Raw genomic sequence first — 25,027 nt, forward strand, 5'->3', positions numbered from 1 at the left:
ACCTTGGTGAGTAATTTTACTCATTCCTAACTTCTATTAACATTTGAAAACAAAGTGTAACTGTTTTTGTTTGTTTTTGTTTCATATAGAATTTACTCTGCTGTTGGAATTATAAAAATAAATTTGTGAAAATGTATTCAGGATTTTACTCTCTTTTAACATGCTTGCATTAGAGGATAAAGGATCCAAAGTCCTCTTTTGCATCACTCTCCCATGAAAAGAAAATCAGTAGAAAAGAAATTGACACAAGAAAAAATGATTGCACTTAAGCTGCCTCCCGTAGGCATAATGTATTAAATTTATATCAAATTTATCTACTTTTACGATTATTTTCTATAGTTAGACTTAGGTCTCATGTTTAGTATTTGAAGATATTTTCAAGATTAGGAGCTCAAGATATTTGTTTTGTTTTTGAATGACAGGCATTATTAATATTAGTGTTACACTACTGCCATCTTGTGAATGTTCAGGACTCTTTCTTTGAAAGGATCTTTGCCAAATTGCATAAACTGATAGATTGTAGGGAGTGGTAAATTACCTCTGATAACATAATACAGAGTGTAATATTCAATAGTGCTTTGCAATAAAAGTCATGCTTAGTGAGGAAGGGCTTTAAATAATTTCAATATGACTTTCACATGGAATGACTCTTAGCTATTTATCATAGCAACATAATTTTACTTATTTGTATACATATATTAAAATATAAATTAGCCTAAATTGATACACGTTACATAAGACTTTTATATGCATAATCAAAAATTTGAAGAGTAGGCCTTACAAAAAGGAGTTAAATAATAATTGTCCAATTTTTTTCTAGTGGCCTTATAAATAGCTAGATGGTTACAAGGAAGAAATTTGAATCAATGATGATATGAAATTATTTATTCTTGGACATTGTAATTCAGGTAACCTAAACAATGTGGTTCTTTGCAAACCAGGTATATGTATTGTTTATGAAGTTTAGAGGTAAGTATAAAAATATTTTCAATTTACAACTATTAAGAAACAATAAACTAACACCCTTCCCTTTCTCACAGCTATTTACTATCTTGAAATATTTGAACTGCATTTAACTAATAATAATTATTCTTTCAGGTCTCAGAATTATTTAATAGCACTTATTTATTATATTCCCACTTTAAATAGACCTATATTCTAAACTTTTATGTTTCACCAAGAAACATAGTTTTTTTTAAAAAAAGTGTTCATATAGAATAATCTTTTCTTGGTAGAGATAATAATCAAAGGTATAAAAATTATTTTATGTATTTGCATTATTTGATAAGACAATGTAACACAGAGATCTGTATTTTAACTTTTTCAATATTGGATCAAAAGTTCAAAATGATTGGTTAGAATCATTGGATACTTGCTTAACATTAAGATCATGATAGCAACTTACACTAACAAATCACTAGTTTTAAATAACATTATAAATTATTTTTTATGTATTGAAAATCAATGATACTCTTGCACATCAGTTTTTACATATAAATTTTATGTTTCTCAACTACCACAAGTCTCTATTTAAAAGGTGATCTTGACCCATAAAAAGAAAATTAAGGTCTTTAGCATATAAGTTGAACTGAGTTTTATAAATTAAAATGTTCTTGGCCAGGTGCAGTGGCTCATGCCTTTAATCCCAGCACTTTGGGAGGCTGAGGTGAGCAGATCACCTGAGCTCAGGAGTTCCAGACCAGTCTTGTCAACATGGTGAAATCTCATCTCTACTAAAATACAAAAGTTAGCCAGGTGTGGTGGCACGCACCTGTAATCTCAGCTACTTGGGAGGCTGAGGCAGGAGAATCGCTTGAACCCGAGAGGCAGAGGTTGCAATGAGCCAAGATCGTGCCACTACACTCCAGCCTGGGTGACAGCGAGACTCCGTCTAAAAAAAAAAAAAAAAAAGTTGTTCTTTAGAACAAAGAAACTACTCAATAATCAAGTACATCTATTTATTCAACTTGCAATAAGGAAGAAAGAGAAATTTTAAAAAAGGAATGCCAAAGAAATGAGGAAGGAGGCAGGAATGGAGAAAGAAAGAAAGGAAAAGACAGAAAATATAAGAAGCCTTTAAAATCTTTAAGAGAGAGCCTCATTTGCTTTTTGCCACTTGCAGTTAGCTTATATTTACATGTAATAGTCTCATTAATTTTCAAATTTATTACAAAAATAAACAGTATATCTAAAACACATTTTTGTTTCATAAAACCAATGTTTTTTCTTGTTGTTTTTATTTTCAGAACAACAGCTAGAAGACTAGAATCAGAGTGAAAATGCCTTTCTGGGGACGATTACTGAAAATCAGAATTGAGCCAAATGACTTCAGAGAGAAAAGCAAAGCCAAGTCAATGGCCAACTATTTCAAATACGTTATTTAGAACAAGAGTGAGCATAAGATTTAAACTGTTACTACTCTTGGAAAAATTGAGAAAATTAAATGCCACACAATTTCCTCTATAAGAGAATCCAACCAAATTGGTTATCAATGATAAATGTAGGATTACTGGAATGCATATTTCTTTTGTTTATGTAGATTTCCTCTTGTTCTGTTCAATTCTTTCTTTTTTTTTTTTTTTTTGAGATGGAGTCTCACTCTGTCACCCAGACTTGAGTGCAGTGGCGCTATCTCGGCTCACTGCAAGCTCTGCCTCCCGGGTTCATGCAATTCTCCTGCCTCAGCCTCCTGAGTAGCTGGGACTACAGGCAGCTGCCACCACGCCCAGCTAATTTTTTAAATTTTTAGTAGAAATGGGGTTTCACCGTGTTAGCCAGGATGGTCTCGATCTCCTGACCTCATGATCTGCCAGTCTTGACGTCCCAAAGTGCTGGGATTACAGGCGTGAGCCATGGTGCCCAGCCTTATTTCAATTTTCTTTATCATTAAGCTATGAAAAATAATAAGGGCAGACTTTTGGATCTTTTATTGAACTGTCTTGCAGTGCAGGGCTCCTGTAAACAGGTTAATGTAGTGTTGAAGACAATTGCAAATCTTTCTTTTCTTTTTTCTTTTTTTTTTCTTTACATTCATACAGAAAGTGCAAAATTGGTTAACAAGTAACTGGTAATATCATAACATTAAAAACTGGGATTTCACCTTAAATCACCCAAGAAACAAACAGCATTTGAAGCATCACCACCTTTAACTACTGCTAAATACATTTTATTTGTTAATCAAGGAAAAAACTTGACTTTTTAAGCTTGTTTTCACTTATAGTTGACAGTTAAATGTATAATTTTGATTCTGTATGTCGTATCGAATATTTCCCATTATATTTCAAATAAATTCACTTTCAGCTCAAATCTGCTGAAATAGTAGTGTCATTTTCAACTGAAGCAACTGAAGGATTTCTGACTATGACATACTTTTAGGTATAAAATAAATATTCTTGAGTTTTATTTAGTTTTACTGTAGCACTACAATTAAGACAGTATATGTAAGTGAGCTATTTGAACAAGTACCTGTTTCCATAGATTCAGGGTAATCTAATCACTGCTCTCCAGTTTTCTACTGTTTTGTTTCCACTGATGTAAACATTTTTCAAGGTATCCCATTTACCTATGGAAATAACCTTATGTAAATAGCCACTTTCTCCAGCTATTCAATGTGTTTCTCACAATATGAAAACTCCAACTTGGTGATTTGACCTCTAAAATTGCAGTGAGAGACTACGAAAATATGTGGAAGGGGTAATTTATACAAGATGGAGTTTTACTCTCATTAGAGCCTTTGAAACTATCAAAAAACCTCTGAATTAAGAAAAATCCTTCTTAGAGTACATTATAGAACCTATTACCGTGTCTATGATTGAACAGGCCGATGAGTTTTAACTATGCTCTGCTGACTGATAACTTACTTGAATGCAATTTTATCTTATTTTTGCAAAGGGTTTAAAATTACTTCCGGCAATATATGAGGCTCATCAGTTTCTATTTATATTTCTTTAATACTTAAGCCTGTGATGGACATCAGTGCACTACGCATTCTACAGAGACTCACAATCTCATTTACATATTGACTCAACCTGGACTGGCATTTGTGATAATGATTCAAAGACCTTCATACTCTTTACAAAACTCCCTAATAAAACACTGGCATTTGTTTATTTGGAAGGCAGCACTTCATGGTATTTTAATTATTGCTGTATATTATTGCTTTTTTTAATTACTTGAGGGCATATATGTTGGACATGTTCTTTATAAAAAACTAAAAGAAAAACACTGAATAGCTATTATCATCACCACTCAAACATTGCAGGCGTGGATCTGTAATATAATTTACTACCTCCATTACTGTAAAACTTCTTTATAATCATATGTAGCCACTGGAACTACTTCAATCATTTTTAATGCATTTCATTTAAAATGCTTGTCCTTAAACAGGTAATAAATTCTGTGTGATTTTTATACCTGGTATACTATGGGGAAATATCATAGTGATCACAAAGCTAATTGCCTAAAATGGCAATCAGTAAAAATAGTTGTTAATGCATGATGCACTCTGACTTTTAAAAGATTTTCTACAATGTGATTTTAGCACTAATTACATAGATCAATAATGATGTTAGGCTTGAATTTTTTGGATACAATTAGTGCTTCAGTGATAAAAGCTGGGGGAAAAGCAAAATTATGTTTCCAATATAGGTAAGTTAAGTGATTAAACATAAGCCTTAACTGGAGCATCAATATAGCATGACTTTTTAAGTGTTACTAGAGGAATAGAAAACAGAGAGAGAAGGAATTGTGGGACCATTGGATCATATTAGTAATGTTTTTTTTTTTTTTTTACCATACGTCATTTAAATTTATATATTGTAGAATAAATAAGATCCTCACCAAAAAATAGATTAAGCATCTAGCAGCAAGAGTACTCTAAAGCATTATATGGAACATTGATATACTCTATGTTCAACCAAGTTATAATTTACCGAAAACAATTCTGAAGACATGAAATGCTACCAGAACTCTTAACACTCAGCCCTAGAAAGTCAAAATTATCTTCAATACTAGCTGTCACAAGTATGGCAAGCCATGTTCTTCTGGATTCACATTGGTGTTTATAATCCAACGGAGAATATAAAACAATATTATAACCAGGATAGGTGTTACCAGAAGCTTCAAATTCCATTTCTGTGTAGATATTGGACATTCCTACGTCACGCTGCGATCCTTGAATGTACCACTTCCTTGTGAATTGGAGTTGTTATTCGGAGCCTACATATTGTGGTTCTAATGAATTCTTTGCTAAATTGAAACACCTACCATCATCATGTGCTTTCTTTTACTCTCCACAGAGGAAAGGAAACTCCAGTGTTGAGAGAGGAATTTGGAAAACCTTGTCTAGACTTATTCTTTGTCTTGATGTCTCTTTTTGTTTAATGTTAAAACAGCCACATAGGGTTTCTCATGATTAACATTTGCCTTATCCAACTTTTCATTATTTTCTTTTAACCTACCTGTATCCTTTTTTAATTCTATTTTTGTTTTAGATTCGGGGGTACATGAGCATTTGTTAAAAGGATGTATCGTGTCATGCTGAGATTTGGATTTTTATTGATTTCATCATGCAGGTAGTGAACATAGTATCCAAAAGGAAGTTTTCCAGCCCTTTTTCTCCTCCCTCCCAACTTTCAGGTACCCAGTGCCTACTGTTCCCATCTTCATGTCCTTTTGTACCCAAGATTAACTCCCCTTATAAGTGAGAACATGTGGTATTTGATTTTCTGTTCCCTTGTTAATTTTCTTAGGATAATGGCTTCCTACTGCACCTATTTTGCTGCAAAGCACATTCATTCTGTTTATGGCTGTGTAGTATTCCATGGTGTATATGTGCTCCATTTTCTTTATCTAGTCCACCTCTGATGGACACAGAGGTTGAATTTATGTCTTCATTATTGTTCATAGTACTGTAATGAACATGCGACTTCTTGGTCTTTTTGGTAGAACGATTTGTTTTCCTTGAGGTATATACTCAGTAATGAGATTGCTGGGTAAAATGGTCGTTCCGTTTTTGGTTTTCTGAGAAATCCCCAAACTGCTTTCCATAGCAGCTAAACTCACATTCCCACAAGTGGTGTATAAGTGTTCCCTTTCTCCATAGCCTCACAAGCAGGATTATTTTTTGTCTTATTAATAAAAGCCATTCTGACTGGTGTGGTATGTTATAATTGTGCTTTTTATTTTCATTTCTCTGATGGTTAGTGATGATAGCATTTTTTTCATGTATTTCTTGGCCACTTTTATGTCTTCCTTTGAGAAGTGTCTGTTCATGTCTTTTGCTCACTTTATTTTCATTTATTCTATTTTATTTCAATATTTTTGGGTGCAGGTTGTTTTCGGTTACATGGATAAGTTCTTTAGCAGTTATTTACGATATTTGGTGCATTTGTCACCCAAGCAGTGTACTCTCTACTCAAAATGTAGTTGTTTATCCCTTACAGCCCTCACACCATTTCCCTTGAGTCCCCCAAATCATCTACATTCCTATGCCTTTGCATCCTTCTAGCTTTGCTCCCACTTATAAGTGAAAACATAGGATATTTGCTTTTCCATTCCTCCAAACTTATTTCAGAAGTCTTTTTTTCCCCTGGGTTCTTCTGAGCATTTTATCATTCTAGCTTAGCCCCTACTCCAGAGTTAGGAGGACATTGACCCCCAAAAGGCATTGCTCCTCTAAACCCCCTAGAAGTACCACTCCTGAACACATCTGCATTGCTCACATCAGGAGTTTCAATTACTTGAGCCCATCACAGTCTAATAGAAAACAAGTAATTCAAGCACTACTTATCACAATCCTATTAGGTATCTACTTCACCCTCCTACAAACCTCAGAATACTTTGAGGGCCGCATTGTTATTTCTGACGGGGTCTATGGCTCAACATTTTTTATAGCCACAGGCTTTCACAGATTTCACGTCATCATCAGATCAACATTCCTTACCACCTGCCTTATCCGCCAATTGCTATATCACTTCACATCCAATCACCACTTTGGCTTCGAAGCCACCACTTGATACTTTGGCACTTTGTAGACGTAGTATGACTATTCCTGTATGTTTCTATCTACTGATGAGGATCTTACTCTTTTAGTATAAACAGTACCGTTGACTTCCAATCAGTTAGTTTCGACAGCATTCAAAAAAGAGTAATTAACGTAGCATTAGCTTTAATAATCAACACCCTGCAAGCCCTGTTACTAATAATTATTATTATATTCTGACTATCACAACTCAATACTTATATAGAAAAGTCTAACCCTTATGAATTCGAGTTTGATCTATTATCTTTCACCTGCATTCTTTTATAAAATTTTTCCTAATTGCCATCACCTTTCTATTATTCAACTTAGAAATTGCCCTAGTATTACCCTTACCATGAGCCCTTCAAACAACCAACCTACCACTAATAATTAATTCATCCCTTATACTAGTACTAGGTCTGACTTATGAACGAACTCAAAACGGGTTAGACTGGGCCAAATTGGTAGGTAGTTTAAACAAAAATAAATGATTTTGACTCATTAGATTATGGTAGTCATACTTACCAAATGCCTTCTATCTACATAAACATTGTGTTAGCATTTACTATTTCACTTCTAGGGATATTGATCTATCGCTCACACCTGATATCCCCTACTATGCCTGGAGGGAATAATATGCTCATTATTTATTATAAATACTCTTACAACTTTAAATATACACTCTCCCTTAATCAATATTATGCCTATTGCCCTGTTAGTGTTCACCGCCTGTGGGGCAGCAGTAGGCCTTGCTTTACTAGTCTCAATCTCCAGCACATATGGCTTAGACTATGTATACAATCTAAACTTACTCCAATGCTACAAATAATTATCCCCACAATTATACTACTACTAATAACATGGCCCTCTAAGAACCAGAGAATCTGAATCAATCCCTCCGCTATAGAAAGCCCAACCCCAGTCTCAGCCCTACTCCACTCTAGCACTATAGTTTCTGCAGGGATTTTCCTACTCATCCACTTCCACCCCTTAATAGAAAATAATAAGCTAATTCAAAGCCTCACGGTATGCTTAGGGGCTATCACTACCCTATTCACAGCAATCTGTGCTCTAACACAAAATGATATTTAAAAAATCGTAGCCTTCTCCACTTCAAGTCAACTAGGCCCAATAATAATTACAATCGGCATTAATCAACCACACCTGGCATTTCCACAGGTCTGTACCCGCACTTTCTTTAAAGCCATACTATCTATATGCTCAGGGGCTATTATCCGTAATATTAACAACGAGCAAGATATCCAGAAAACGGGAGGACTATTTAAAATTTTACCCCTTACTTCAGCTTCCCTTATTATTGGCAGCCTAGCACTCATAGGCATACCTTTCCTTGCAGGTTTCTGCTGTAAAGACCTCATCATCGAAACGCAAATACGTCGTATACCATCGCCTGAGACCTGTCTATTACTCTCATCGCCACTTCCCTAACAAGCACCTATAGCGCTCAAATTATTTTTCTCACCTTAACAGGTTAAACCCGCTTCCCAACCACAATTAATATTAACGAAAATATTCCCATCCTAATAAACCCAATTAAACGCCTCACAATTGGCAGCCTATTCGGAGGATTCTCATCACCAATAGTATGCTCCCCACCTCACTCCCCCAAACAATGCCACCTTACCTGAAACTTACAGCCCTAGGTGTAACTATTCTAGCATTCTTAGTAGCTCTAGAGCTTAGCCTTATAACCAACAAACTCAAAGTAAAATCCCCACAACACACATTTAATTTCTCCAACATGCTAGGATTCGATCCCATCACAGTTCACCGCACAACCCCTCACCTAAACCTATCTGTAAGCCAAAATCTGGCTTCATTGCTACTAGATTTAATTTGACTAGAAAAATCTATGCCTAAAACAATTTCACAAACCCAAATCACCGCCTCCATTACTACTACCACTCAAAAAGGCATAATTAAATTTTATTTCCTTTCTTTATTCTATTCCTCCTAACTTTACTTCTAATCACATAGTCTATTACGCTGAGCAATTTCAATCACAATATATACACCAAGAAATAACGTTCAACCAGTAACTACCACCAGTCAACTTCCACAGTCATATAAAGCACCCGCACCGATAGAGTCCTCCCGAACTAAGCCCAGCCCCTCCCCATCAAAAATCGCTCAACTTTCCATGTTGTTAAAATTAACTACTACCACCACCTCATCATACTCTGCTACCCATCAAACTAATGCCGCTTCCATTGCTAAACCCACCAAGGCACTCCCTAAAACTTCAGTTCCTGACCCTAATACCTCAGGGTGCTCCTCAATAGCCATCGCCGTAGTATAACCAAAAACAACTATTATTCCCCCTAAGTAAATCAGAAAGACTCTTAGACCCATATAAGCTCCCCCATAATTCAGAACAATAACACAACCTACTACGCCACTAATAATTAACATCAAGCCCCCTTAAAAAGGAGAAGGTTTAGAAGAAAAACCTAAAAATCCTACAACTAAAAGTATACTTAATAAGAACAAAGCATATGCCATTATTCCTACATGGATTATAACTATGACTAATGATATGAAAAACCATCGTTGTATTTTAACTATAAGAACACTAATGACCGCAGCACGTAAAACAAACCTACTAATAAAAATAATTAACCACTCACTCATTGATCTTCCCACCCCATCCAATATCTCTATGTGATGAAATCTCGGCTCACTTCTCGGCACCTGCCTAATCCTCCAAGTCATTACAGGCCTATTCCTGGCTATACAGTATTCACCAGATACCTTAACCACCTTCTTCTCAGTCGCCCACATCACCCGAGACGTAAACTAGGCTGAATCATCTGCTACCTTCATGCCAATGGCGCTTCAATAATTTTTATCTGAGTCTTCCTACATATTGGCCGAGGCTTGTACTACGGCTCATTCCTATTTTTAGAAACCTGAAATATTGGTATTATTCTCGTACCCGCAACCATAGCAACAGCCTTCATAGGCTATGTACTTCCATGAGGCCAAATATCATTCCGAGGGGCCACAGGAATCACAAACCTACTGTCAGCCATTCCACACATCGGAACTGACCTTGTCCAATAAGTCTGGGGTGGATATTCAGTTGACAAGCCTACCCTCACACGACCTTCACTTTATCTTACCCTTTATCATTACAACCCTAGCAGCCCTTCACCTAGTATTTCTCCATGAAACAGGATCAAATAACCCTTCAGGAGTCTCCTCCCACTCTGATAAAATCACCTTCCACCCTTACTACACAATCAAAGATATCCTAGGTTTAATCTTTCTCCTTCTCACTCTAATGCTATTTTCACCTGACCTCCTGAGTGACCCAGATAACTATATCCTAGCTAACCCGCTGAACACCCCACCTCATATTAAACCCGAATGATATTTTTATTTGCATTTGCAACCTTACGATCTATGCCTAATAAACTAGCAGGCATACTAGCCCTCCTGCTATCAATCCTTATTCTAGCAGCCATCCCTACACTTCACACATCTAAACAGCAAAGTATAATGTTTCGCCCACTAAGTCAATTCCTATGCTGATTCTTAGTCACAGACCTACTAGTCTTTACATGAATTGGAGGGCAGCCAGTAAGCCACCCCTTTATTACCATTGGACTAGCAGCATCTGTAATATACTTCACTACAATTCTGACCTTAACACCACTCGCCTCTCTAATTGAAAATAAACTACTTAAATGAGCCTGCCCTTGTGGTATAAGCCAATACACTGGTCTTGTAAACCGGAAATGGAGACCTTCTTCCCAGGACAACTCAGAGAGAAAGTACTTAACTTCACCATCAGCACCCAAAGCTAAAATTCTAATTTAAACTACTCTCTGTATTCTGACAAGGCACCTATTTGGGTATAACCCAAGTACTGACCTGCCCCATTAATAATTTTATGTATATTGTGCATTACTGCTAGCCAACATGAATATTATATAGTACTATAAGTGTTTAACTGTACATAGTACATACAAAGATATTCCATACAATCATAACTTACAAGGCATGCTTACAAGCCAGAACTGTTAACCCTTAACTAACTGTAACACATTCAGTCTGTATCCCCCATACCAACTTCCCACCCCAGGGGCATTGACAAATACTTTTATTTCTTAATATTACATAATACATTGAGTCATTCACTGTACATAGCACATCCAAGTTAAACCAGTCCCTGTCACCATGGATACCCCCCTCAGATATTGGTTTCTTGTTTATCATCCTTTGTGAAATCAATATCCTGCACAAGTGTCCTACTCTCCTCACTCCGGGCCCACAACACTTGGGGGTGACTACCCTGAACTGTATCTGGCATCTGGTTCTTACCTCATGGCCATAGAACTAAGATCGCCCACATGTTCCCCTTAAATAAGATATCTCATATGCCGCAGGACCCGTCTTTGATTCCTGGCACACACTCCTATTGATCATACCTACACCTACGTTCAATATTCAGGCCGTGCATAAATACCCTAAAGTGTTAATTAATTCATGCTTGTAGGACATAACAATAATTATCAAGTAGACTTAAAATTGCTTTCCATACTGAACCTTAAAATAAAATTCTGCAAACCCCCCTCCCCCATCTCTGACCTCATTAACCCAGGAAAAAGTCACCTTTGCCAAACCCCCAAAACAAAAAGCCTCAATCCAGTTGAGCCAGAGCCTAAATTTTTATCTTTAAGCTATATAATTTTAATCCTATTAACTATCCTGGAGCTCACTGTTGCCCTTATCCAAGCCTATGTTTTACATAAGATTATTCCATATTGGAGGAAGGCTTTTTGGTGTGTACTTTCTCAGACAATGTCGTGTCATCATTGATATATGGTCAGTGTGTTGGTTAGTAGGCCTAGGGTTAGTAGGGTGGTGGAGTTAAAGTGAAATCATATGGCCAAGCCAGATGTTACTAGGAGGGCTAAGAGGGCCCCTGTTAGTGGTCAAGGGCTGGTTTTAACCATGTGGTAGGCGTATGATTGGTGGGTCATTAAGTATTGTCATGCAGGTAAAGGCTTACTAAAAGTGTAATATATATATATAGTAGTATTTCACGGTATATTTGAAATATATATATATACCGTGAAATACTACTCAGCCACAAAATAGAATGAAACAATGGCCTTTGCAGCAGCTTGGATGGAGCTGGAGGCCATTATTCTGAGTGAAGAAATTCAGGAATGGAAAATATATATATATTAAATATATATGCTTCATGTTTTCTTTATCCAGGTGTTGGTTGATGAGCATTTAGTTTCATATTTTTACAATTGCAAATTTTGCTGCTATAATATAAACGTAAACTTGTGTGCATGTGTCTTTTACATATAATGAATTATTTTCCTTTGAGTAGACACTTTATCTGTTTTTTTCTTGCTGAATTAAACTCCCTATGGATTCCGTTTACTCTGCTATTTTTTTTTCTTTTGGCTGTGCAGAAGCTCTTTAGTGTAATTAGGCCCCACTTGTCAGTTTTTGTTTTTGTCAAAATTATTTTTGAGGACTCAGTCATACATTCTTCCCCAAGACTGACGTCCGGAAAAGTATTTTCTAAGTTTTCTCCTACAATTTTTATAGTTGGAGGTCTTATATTTAAGTCTTTGATCCATCTTCAGTTAATTTTTGTATATGATGAGAGTTATGGGGAGTCCAGTTTTATTCTTTTGCATATGCTTAACCAGTTTTCTTAGCACTATTTATTCAATAAGGTGTCTGTTCCTCATTGTTTATTTTTGTCAACTTTGTCAAAGTTAACTTGGTTTTAGATATACTGCTTTATTCTGGAGTTCTGTAGTCTATTCAGTGGATTTATGTGTCTATATTTGTACCAATACTATGCTGTTCTGGTTATTATAGCCTTATAGTATATTTTGAAGTTGAATAATGTGATGCCACTGGCTTTTTGATTTTGTTTAGGATTGTTTTGGTTATTTGGGATCTTTTTTATTCCATATGAATTTTATAATTTTTTTCTAATTTGAAATATGATGTCGGCAATTTGATAGGAAAAGCACTAAATATGTCATTTGCTTTGGGTAGTATGGACATTTTACTGATATTTTTATAAGATGATCATCCCAAGGCACATAGTTGTCACACTTTCCAAGGTCAATGTGAAAAAAAATCTTACAGGAAGCTAGAGAAAAGGTTCATGTCACCTATAAAGGGAGCCCCATCAGGCTAAGAATGGGCTTCTCAGTAGAAACCTTACAAGCCAGAAAAGATTGGGGGCCTATTTTCAGCATTCTTAAATAAATAAAATTCCAACCAAGAATATCATATTCTGCCAAAGTAAACTCCATAAGAAAAATTAAGGAGAAGTGAAGGCGATATAAAACCTTTCCCAGGCAAACAATTACTAAGGGAATTTGTTGCCACTATACTGGCTTTACAAGAGATGCTTAAGGAAGTTCTAAACATGTAAACAAAAGAAAATATCTGTTACCACATAAATATAGAGCCCGCAGACCTTATAAAGCAACTACACAATTAAGACTACAAAGAAACCAGCTAACGACAACACTGCAACAATCACAAAACCTCTCATATTGATAGTAATCTTACATGTAAATGGTTAAATGCCCCATTTAAAAGACCCAGAGTGGCAAGTTGGACTAAAACAAAACAAAACAAAACAAAACAAAACAAAGACGACCCAATCTTTTGTTGTCTTCACCTATGAGATCTATCTCATAGGTAATGACACCCACAGGTCAAAGTAAAGGGATGGAAAAAGAGCAACACTCATGAAAATGGAAAAGAAAAAAAGCAGGGATTGCTATTCTTGTATCAAATAAAACCAACTTTAAAACCCCAACAGTAAAAAAGGACAAAGAAGGGAGTTCAATTCAACAAGAAGACTATCCTAAATACATATGTATCCAACATTGGAGCACCAGATTTGTAAAACAAGTACTTCTAGATCTACAAAAAGACCTAGCCACAAAATAACAGTGTAGGACTTCAACACCCCACTGACAGTGTTGAAATTAAACTGCATCAAGGCCGAAACTGCATCAAAGCGGAAAACTAGCAAAGAAGTTCTGAACTTAAATTCAACACTTGACAAATTGAACCTGACAGACATCTATAGAATACTCCAACCAGCAACCACAGCATATATATTCTTCTCATGATCTGCACATGGTACATGCTCTAAGATCCACTATATGCTTGGCCATAAAGCAACTGTCAATAAATTTAAAAAACAGAAATTTTACCAAGGTTGTTTTTGGAGCACAGTAGCCTAGAAATACAAATCAATACCAAGAGGAACTGTCAAAACCATACAACTGTATGGAAACTAAGCTACTTGTTTTTGAATAACGTTTGGGAAAACAATAAAATTCGGGCAAAAATCAAAATTATTTGTATCTTTAGATTGGAATTGGATCCCTAATATGGCTCAGGGCACCAACCTATCAGAAAAGACTTTGGTCTTAGCCCAGGAGCAGAGTTTTACTTGTTGAAACACCACCTGCGCAAAACTAGGAAGATGAAAAAACATGGAACATGGATTTGGGGAATTTTCTACTGCTATTCTGTCAGGGAGAAGAGGCCAGAATATTTCTCTTTCTGAAAATGACTCGAGGTTTTAGCATCTCAATGTGGAATTCTGTATGTCCTTTATCATAGAAATAATATCAGATTAATAAACTGCTTTTTTCTTCAGAATTAAACTAACAGTCCATCTTTGTATGAATAACATTAAACTATCTGATTTTAATTGGAGTGTTTTTCTATTTGAATTGATTATAGTATTTTATGTTACTGTATTTAAGTCTCTCATTTTGCTGTATGTTCTATTTGTCCCATCTTTTTGTTTTTCTTTCTTTCTAGTTTTCTTGAATCAATCAAGTATTATCTGTTATTTCATTTTTTCTTATTTAAATTGTAAGTACTTGTTAAAGTTTTAGTTTATATATATGTTTATTTATATTTTTAAAAATTAATCTGTCTAGTGCTCACATCATTGATTAGAATGTCATCTTAATTTGTCTACCTTGACTTCATATTAATTACTTCATCTATATTAATTTTAAATAATAATCTTTCATTTATGCTGCTCTTATTCTTTTTCCTTACTGTCATTCACTTTATCTGCTTTTCTTTTTATAATCAGACAATGCAGTGTCATTTTGTAGGCAGTTATGCCTTTTAAAGACATTTTAAAAATAAAAGGAAACTTTCCATATTTACTTACAAATTTCTGACTTCTAGTGTTTCTCATTCCTTCTGTTAATCCAAGTGCCCATCTATATTCTTCATTTCCCTCCAGTTTTACTCTCTTGAAATGTTAAGAAAATTCCAGGAGAGTAAATCTGCCATTGATTAATTTTCTCAAATTGTTTAGCTGAAGTATCTTTATTTTACCATCATTTTTGAAGTAGACTTACTGGATTTACAATGTAGGTTGAAAGTACATTATTCCATTTTCTTCTCATAAGAAAACAGCAGACATTCTTACCGTAATTCTGACCATGACAAGTTAGCAGTTGACTTCATGTGACAGGGAACAGTCAAAATACAGCCAATACTTTGTTTCATGCACAAAATTATTTAAAATAATATATAAAATTAACTCCAGGCTTTGTGTAGAAGGCATATATGAAACGTAAATGAAATCTGTGGTTATACTTGGGTCTCAACCCTAACATAGCTCATTATGTATATGCAAAATGTATTCCAAAATCCAAAAAATATCCAAAATCTGAAACACCTCCGGGCCTAAGAATTTTGGATAAGTGATACTCAGCCTGTATAGTTTCACAGCTCACTGAGGCTTTTTACATTTTATTCATTTACTTTTTGTTTATCCTCTGTGTTCAAATTTGGATAATATCTATTCTCATGTCATGTTTACTAATGTTTTCTAATAGAAGAACATTTTTAGAAGTTTAACAAGTTTCATCGTGTTTTTCAAGTGATTTCATCATGTTTTTCAAGCCTTGAGGGGATTGCCAGGTACAAATTGGGAAAATCTAGTCTAGAATATAGAAGGAAGATTTGAGCTAAAACATATTTTAGGATATGGATAGTCATGTAGATATGTAAATTTCCCCAGGTTGGGTGTATAAAGAGACAAAGTCAAGGAAATGAATCTTGAGGAAAACAACATTATTTAACTGGATGTTGAAGAAGAGAAAAGAAATAACCTTGAAGAAAAGATATGAAGGAAATATGAAAAACTACAAGAGAAGCATTTGGCAAATGCAAAGAGAGATTTTAGAAAAAAAGCTGTGGTTATCAGTATCAGATAGACAGAAATGCTTAGTAAGACAAGGGAAGAGAAATATCCTTTGAACTTGGCTTTTGTATAGTTTAGTTTTCTTTTTAAGATTCATCCACAGTGTTGGGAAATGTTCGGTAAGAAAGCAAAAACAAGCATAGCCAATTCTTTTCAGAAACTTGGCAGAGTAGAAGGACAGTTATCATGTACCGCTGAAGGAAGGACTCACCTCAAAACAATTAATGTTGTAAATGTAGCACAGACTGACATAGAAAGGGCAAAACAAAAAATGCAATTAATGAAGTGAAGCTTCAATGAGAAAATAAGCATGTTATCAAAACATAGTATCAGAGCATAAAGCTGATCAGAAAGAAAACCTGTAGGAAAACTCAAATCACACAGGTTCTTAATTCCACACTCTGTAAATCTTTCACTCATTATTCAGACCCTTCTTTTTGTCCCCATCTAAAAGACTCAGGCTTCTTGATTTAGTGTGTTTCCTCCATCCTATTCCTTGAAACATTCCATAGTCCAGTGACTTGGACCTGGGAATTGCTGCTTGTACAATGAGAGATCCAAGAAGAAAAAAGAGATCTGAGAAGAAAACAATTCTTTTTACCTCTTTAATATAAGACCACGAGCTTTTCACATCTCGGTGTGGGATTCCATATGTATACCACTATGGAAATAAACTTTTTTAAAAATTTTTCTGTAGGAAACCTATTAATACACAATTAAAATATGTAAACAAAATCAACACATTATAGAGTAGAACCTATCACTCATACACACATAAGTGGTATAACATAATCTTACTGTAGCAATATGTTAGGTTTTAGAGACATTCATATATACATGCATAGTAAGTTATATATATATATATCTGTTTATACAGACACTTAAACACACACATTCTGCTTATCAGAGTCTGTATTACTTTCTTATTGCTATTAAAACAAATTACCACAAACTTGGTATCCTAAACAACATGAATTTCTTATCTTATAGGAGGTCAATGCTCTAAATGAGAGAGTAGGGCTGCTTTCCTTCTAGAGCCTCCAGGGTTGAATCTGTTTCCTGGCGTTTCCTGTCTTCTAGAGGTTGCCTTCATTCCTTATCATGTCATTCCATATCACTCCAATCTCTACTTTCCTTGTCATATTTTTTCAAATCATCTTGCTTTGTTTTTATAAGGACCATTATGAATATATTAGAGCCATCCAGACAACTGAGAATAAATCTCCCAATCTCAAGATCCTTAACTTAATCACATTTTCCAATTCCCTTTTGTAACATAGAGCATCCTCAGGATTCAGGAATTAGGATATACTTTGTTTTGTTGTAGGGCCTGTATTTTACTGTCTATCACAGATTCAAAAAGATAGAAAGATACTATAAAAATGTATTATTAGAGGTTTGATTAAAATGCTTTACTGTTATTTATTCTCTCCAATCAATTTGATGTATTAATCATTAAGCCAGACCTTTATATAGATCTGAAGTTTTTAGGAATTTCTATTAAAAAATCTTAAAATACATACATTACTCAGTTCATAAAATCTATTTTGCTTCTTCTAGACGTCTTAATAATTAAACGTTTATTTTTAAAATCCGTTGTATTAATATTGATAAGACCCACCAAATGTACAATTTCATTCTCCTGAAATGACTCATTTTCTTCTAGGTGGTTTGTGAAGCCTCATTGCACAGTAATAGGAATTTAATGGCAGAATGCTTCAATTAAACCATCATTATCCCAGGAATGTTCTTATCTTACCTTTCAATTGTTATTATCTACAGATGTGCTTCTGGGCTCAAGATTATTTTAAAGGTGAGAAGAGCTTCATTATGAAACCACAGGTTAAGAGAATAGCCATCAACTGCTACTAAAATAATTTAGAGTAAGTAATTTTGCATCCATGTGTATTATCTTTAATGATGCCATAAACAAAAGTAGTTTGGTCTTCGGGCCTTTATTAGAATCTTACTTTCTTTCTGAAAATTAGTGTTATACCATTTATAATTTTGTTCTTTATATTTTGCAGATGGTAAACCACTCTTTGGATCATTAATTATATTTTTTATATTTAGCCAGATAGTACCTTTTTCCCTGTATTTATTTGGGAAGTCTCAGAAATGAATATAATTTTCCAGTCAGCTAAAGGTCAAATTTTGGGCAACTCAATTAACCATTTCAAACCTGGGAATGTTGACCAAAGGAAAAAAAAGAAAGAAAAAACACACTGAAAGATAAGAATTGGATATCTTTTATATGAGAAGAAATTAAATATCAGTGAAAATACAAACTTTCATCAGAAGGAACATTTAGTGTGTCAAAATTCTGATTGAAATGTTTGTTTTACCAGAAGTGTACAAGCATAGATTTCATGTCCATTTATTATATATGTGGTTGGAATAAAGATATAATTCTATAGTTTTTATAGACCTGTCTCATTATAATTCACAAGCAAAGCATGTTGAAACTAAGACTTTAGTTAATAATAATGTATCACATCATTCATAATTGCTAAGAGTGAACTTCAAATCTTCTCATCAACAAAAAAGTGATATATGAGGTGATAGATTTGTTTATTAGTTTGATTTACTCACTCTACATTGTATACATATATCAAACATCACATCGTACCCCATAGAATAAACAATTAAAATTTGTCAATAAAAATAAATAACTTCACAAATTTTTTAAAAAGTGCCCGGATGTTATGCCATCACAATTCAGAATAATTTAGTGTGATTTACCAGCCTCTATTATTCTACACCACACTAGTCATGTAAATGGCATTGAATGGTCCTTCTACTTAATTGTGAATTCCTTTGAAAGCATGAAGAATTACTTTAATTTTTGTATCTCCAGTATAAAACAGAGTACCTAATATGCATTTGCTAATTTAAAATATTAAATGAATGAATAATTAAAGGTTGCACATATTAATAACTAAGAAATAGATGTCTATAGTACATTTAGAAATATAATGGTAACAGAAATTTGTATTTTCTAGTTCTGATGCTTAAAATAGCTCTATCTTCTAAAAATATATGTATTTTTATTTCTAGACAGAATAATTAAGGGTTTCTTCTCATTTTGAGTATAAACATTTCTGGAGAATACAGTTCTCTAAATCTGGATTTGCACCAAATTCTGCTCTTGCAGGGATTCAAATTCAACATGTCTGACTGACCCCAAGCATATCAATTATGTTAACATTTCACAGTTGAATCTGGTAATTACCTTAAAACAGCTGTTCTAGACATAGTAGTTACTCAAAACCCTGACCTACTAATTGAAAAATCAATAATTTTTACTGGACCAAGCTATTTGCAAAGGGTGTTTATATGCTAGATTAGGAAGCCATATTCATTAGTGAGTAGTCTCTTTATCATGGTCTCTTTAAAAGAATCATTTGGGGTAAATTTCCTTTCTTTCTGACATTATTCCTGATAAAAACATCTTTAAAATTTATGTTATTTAAAATGCTGCTATTGTTTATTAAACATGATAGTCATAGAAAATTCTGTTGGTGAAAATAATGCATTTAGTCAGTCACTATCCGTAATTTCTCATCTCTTGCACTGTGTTAATAACCCCTTTACATTGAATCAGTAAGAATTAAATTAGAATCAAAAATCAAAACAGAGATATTGGCAATATTTCTAATGTTTCAACAGTAATCTTTTCAAACATTTTAAAGTTGAAGTTTAATTAGAACCACGTGTTACATTTCGCCATAGCCACATACCAAAGAAAGAGAAATGATTCACACTGTTAAAAGAAAAACTCAAACAATAAATTATTGATTAGGCAGCACTTTAGAGCTAGCAGCAGCTCAAAGAGCTCTGCCAACACTGTGAGTAGTGGGTATTTATAGGCCAAATGAGAAAACAAACTAGAGACAACCCTTGACTGGCTACAGCTAGGCTTCTGCCTCTTTTAGGCATGGTATGGTAAGTTGGCTGCCTGTCATTGGCTGAAGCTCCACTGTTTGTGCTGGTATTTCTGAAATCCAGGTATTTCTTTTCTTTTCTTTTTTTTTTTTTTTTTGAGATGGAGTCTTGCCCTGTCACCCAGGCTGGAGCGCAGTGGCACAATCTGGGCTCACTGTAAGCTCCTCGTCTCAGGTTCTCGTTATTTTCCTGCTTCAGCGTCCCGAGTAGCTGGGACTACAGGCACCCGCCACCACACCCAGCTAATTTTTTATATTTTTAGTAGAGACGGGGTTTCACCATGTTAGCCAGGATGGTCTTGATCTCCTGACCTTGTGATCTGCCCGCCTCGGCCTCCCAAAGTGCTGGGATTACAGGCGTGAGCCACTGCGCCCGGACAAATCCAGGTATTTCTTACACAACAAATATACTTCTGAGTTAGGACTCAGCTTGCTTCGATGCTAATCTAGGTTGTGATTTTTTACATAGGAACTGAAAGTACAGAACAGCCTCAGACTAATGGCTTCCTGCTCATTTAACAATACAGAGAATTTTATAAACTAATTTTGTGGTGACAACTAGGTTTCTTTATTTTTTATCCTCCTAGACTGTACTGTTAGTCAATTACTGCAAAATAGAAAAGTGGATAGATGTGTGACAAAGCTGACAGCCACAAGAAGGTCCTATGCCTGTGCAAGAGATCAAGGGAAACAAGGATTGATCAGTTTTAACACAGAATAAATAGTCATTAAACTCTTAATTTATTGGAAATAAATGGTAATACTAATTGGCCTGATGTTATACTTTGCTTCAAAAGTATATGCCATTTAGTTTTAAACATTACTTCAGATACATTGGAAGAAAAACAGGAGATTTTTAAGTAAATTTCAATACCAAAAATTAGGGCTCTTAAATTATTTTATTAATACATAGAATCACATTGTGTGATCCTTCTAAATGTTCCTCTCTATATTCCAATTACTAGTTAACAAAATGAAGATTCTTTTTTTACAAACAGAAAGACTGCCTAATAGTTTTTTTAAAGCTGAGAATATATATCTTCTTAAATCAAAATGTATTTTATTTCAGTCCAAACTTAAAGAATTCTATTATAAGTTGCTCCAAACTATTTATTGATTATAAAAAAATAGAGAATTTATTATTGCATCAGGCAGGAAAAACGAAAACATATCATATACTCTATTTGACACAGTATGTCTCATTTGAAGAAATCATACCTGAGTTCTTTAGTTAAAGATTGAACAGTGTTCAAGTCTAATATATTGTATCAATTGCTTTTAATGTGATTCTCTTACCTTCTTACCTAGCAGAACATTTTTGATAAATAAAATTTCACTGGGGCATACTGGTGTTTCAACACGGACAAATTCCACATAATGGCTTATTATACTATTATAAAATAAAATATAAAGCATAAACTACTGTGATAAATAAAAACTACCGTAGCCATTTCCTACCAGTACCTTTATAAACTATAAAATACAAATTTCTAACATTTATCTAAAGTTCCTCAATATACGTATAAATTGTAAAACTACAATTTTGGCTTGTCAATTATTTTTCTACTAAGTAGCATAGGTTACCTATGTATTAAAATAGATGAGTATTTTATGAAGTCTCGCACTTGACGTCTGCTCTTTAATTGTTTTACTCAACCACATTTCAATCTAGGGTAATCTGACAGATTTATTTCTTAATAGCTTTTCTGTATAGGTCTCAAAGACTGATGACAGTCTTTATATTACTAGCAATTTTTTTTTTTTGCTAAAAGTAATTATTTCTGGGATATTTAATTACTTTATATTTTATTTGTTTCTTTTTTCTTTTCTTTTCTTTTTTTTTTTTTTTTTTGAGATGGAGTCTCACTCTGTCGCCCAGGCTGGAGTGCAGTGGCTCAATCTTGGCTCACTGTAACCTCCGCCTCCTGGGTTCAAGAGTATCTCTTGCCTCAGCCTCCTGAGTAGCTGGGACTACAGGCTTCCGCAACCACACTCAGCTAATATTTTTGTATTTTTAGTAGAAACAGGTTTCACCACGTTGGCCAGGCTGGTCTTGAACTTCTGACCTTATGTGTTCCACCCACCTTGGCCTCCCAAAGTTCTGGGATTACAAGTGTGAGCCACCGCGCCTGGCCATACTTTATATTTCCTATAACATTATTAATTTCAATAAAAACTAAAAAAGAAATTTTAAAAAGTCACATTTCCTAAAGTTAAAATGAGAACTTAAAATTATTATGGGAAGCACTTAACTAAAATCTATATTACCACTGGTTTGGTTGAGACTGATATCCATCAAGCGTTGACACACCATTGAACTAGATAATAAGTGACATTACCCCCACAAGTGACATAGAACTTTCCTAAGTATTTGAACAACTTTGATTGATCTTTTGATATAAATATCATCAAGCCTGATAATTATCTCCGGATATTGCACAAAAGGCTTTTGTTAAATTATTTGACATGTTTTCCAGAAGATATGATCACTGTAATTATGTCTTACATTTATTAGCTGTCATTTGGTAAATAATTGTACCTAAATAGAACTTTTTTACATGTGGGAAAGATCATGAATCTGTGCAATTTACCCAACATAAAAAGTTATTTGGATATTCATTAACCAATTAAATTCATTATCTAGGAACATTCTGAAATGTCCTTTTAAAACTAAAAAGTGGTATTTTATAGTTACTTTTCATTTGTCTGCTATTTGTTCTCTTGCTGAATGATTTTTCTTTGTTCATGTGTCTAGGAACAATTTTCCCAAAATTCGCTTCTCAGTGTTTGTGTGTTTGTCTTCTGCGGTTATATTCGACTTGGGCCTTGGATGATGGCTACCTTATAATGAATTGTTTCTTCTGATACTTATCATAAAATGACCTTAATATTGCAATAACACAAAATTTACGTTAAAGCTTCCCATAGTTTTCTGTAGCAGCAGCTTCAATGATCTCAACCTATGAGAAGATATCTCATGTTCCTGAATTACGCAACTAATAGTTAAATAAGTTAGTTAGCTGCCAATTGATAGATTCAATGCAATGCCAACAAATATACCAGGAAATAATTTTGCATTGTTCTTTCATTAGATTTTAGTAAGTTCCTTTATTTGAAGTATTTGACCATATCACCAACAAGCCATGCAGAATATCTTTCTTATAATTTAGATGCCTGTAAATACCTTTACCCTTTCTCATTCCTGATACTTTCTTGTCTCTCTGTCTCTTTCCTTTTCTCCCTGTCCTATCCTTCTTTGTCATGCTACCTATTTCTCTATTGCATCAAACTTTTCAAGGGATCACCTTTGGCTTTGTCATTTTCTCTACTGCATATTTAGTTTCTTTCTGTGATTTCTTCTCATTCCATTAACTTTCTTTTCCTTCTCTTCTCATGTTGCCTTGCTGATTTTTCTTTTTTTTAACTATTGACGTTAAATCTTTTTAGTATCATCCTTTCTAAGAGATGCATTCAATGCCCTAATATATTTTATACTCTGCTTAATCCTTATTTTCAACATTTTGCTTTAGTATGTGTTTATCTTTCACTTAAAATACTTTTAAATTTTAAATTTTATTTCTGATCTATACGTTATTTAGAAGTACATTACTATTGGCAGAGATTTGGATATGGTCTGGTCATGAATGAAAACTTTTTGTATATTTCTAGCTTAATTCTAATCTGCTGCGCATACTCTAAAATATTTTAATCTTTTAAAATGTGTTCAGAGATTTTATTAACCTAATATAGTATGCTTTGGTGAATGTTTTATGTCATTCTTGAAACTTTGTCATTCTTAAGCGTAATATTATATATATCAATTAAGCCAAATTTTTAATTGTATTAATCAGATTTATTTTACTAGTAATACTGTCTGCTTATTTAATCAACTGTTAAGACAATATTGCAGTTTCTCATTCTAATTAAAAATTTGTATATTTATCTCTTTTATAGTACTTTTAATAGTTTCTTTTCATTATGTGTTAAACTAAGTAACTGATTCCATCATAAGACCTGTAAACCTGCTCTCAAAATGGATTTCTGGTGTATAAATGATGCTATGCATTTTCAAACCCCACAGAACTTCACACAACATTAAGAGTGAACCTTAATAAATGTACATTTTAAAAAGACCACCAGAATGACAGGAGGTCTCAGGATGGAATGCTGACTCTGAAAAACAGAATTTAACTGTATTAAAATATATGACACTGCCTCACCTAAGTGGGTGAAGAAGAAGGTGCTGACCTAAGCAACTATGTAAAACTGTGTTTGGACTAGAAACTGTAAGTCAACAAAACAGAAGGAACTATATGTATACACTGTAGTTAGCAAAGGTCTATTAGAGAAGAATAAGAGTTGAATTCTGAAACTGCTGTATAAATTCTGGAATCAACTAATGATTAACTGAATGGAAAATATTGGGAGCCAAGTTTCTCATTCTTAGACAGAGGTTGCAGATAATTAAGGGAGGGATGCAAAGTGAGTCATGTGGTGTTCGATTAGAATTGGAGACATCAATATGAGCTCATGTATAGCTTAATACAGATATACAGATATGGATGAATACACACAATGATAATTCTAGATATATGTGTACATATTTGTGTATGTGTATGTGTGTGTTTTAGTGTACTCTGTCTGCTAAGAAGGCCTAGATGTAATAACATGCTAGTCATAGAAAGCACACTCAGTTCTTCATTCTAATACCATTCCCCAAAAAAGGAACAAGAGTTCTTTTGAGAAATAGCTGACTCTAGAGCTGGGGCAGAGATCGCACAAGATAAACTCTTGTGT

General features: G+C 34.2%; 2 pseudogenes; both read left to right on the forward strand.

The window, feature by feature from the left end:
- The first annotated feature begins 7,918 nt into the window (after positions 1-7,918).
- Positions 7,919-23,078, forward strand: LOC129491626 (NADH-ubiquinone oxidoreductase chain 5-like; annotated as a pseudogene).
- Positions 9,537-10,735, forward strand: LOC129492318 (cytochrome b-like; annotated as a pseudogene).
- Positions 23,079-25,027: the final 1,949 nt, after the last annotated feature.

The sequence above is a fragment of the Symphalangus syndactylus genome, chromosome 10, assembly GCF_028878055.3.
Source record: "Symphalangus syndactylus isolate Jambi chromosome 10, NHGRI_mSymSyn1-v2.1_pri, whole genome shotgun sequence".
Classification (NCBI taxonomy): domain Eukaryota; kingdom Metazoa; phylum Chordata; class Mammalia; order Primates; family Hylobatidae; genus Symphalangus; species Symphalangus syndactylus.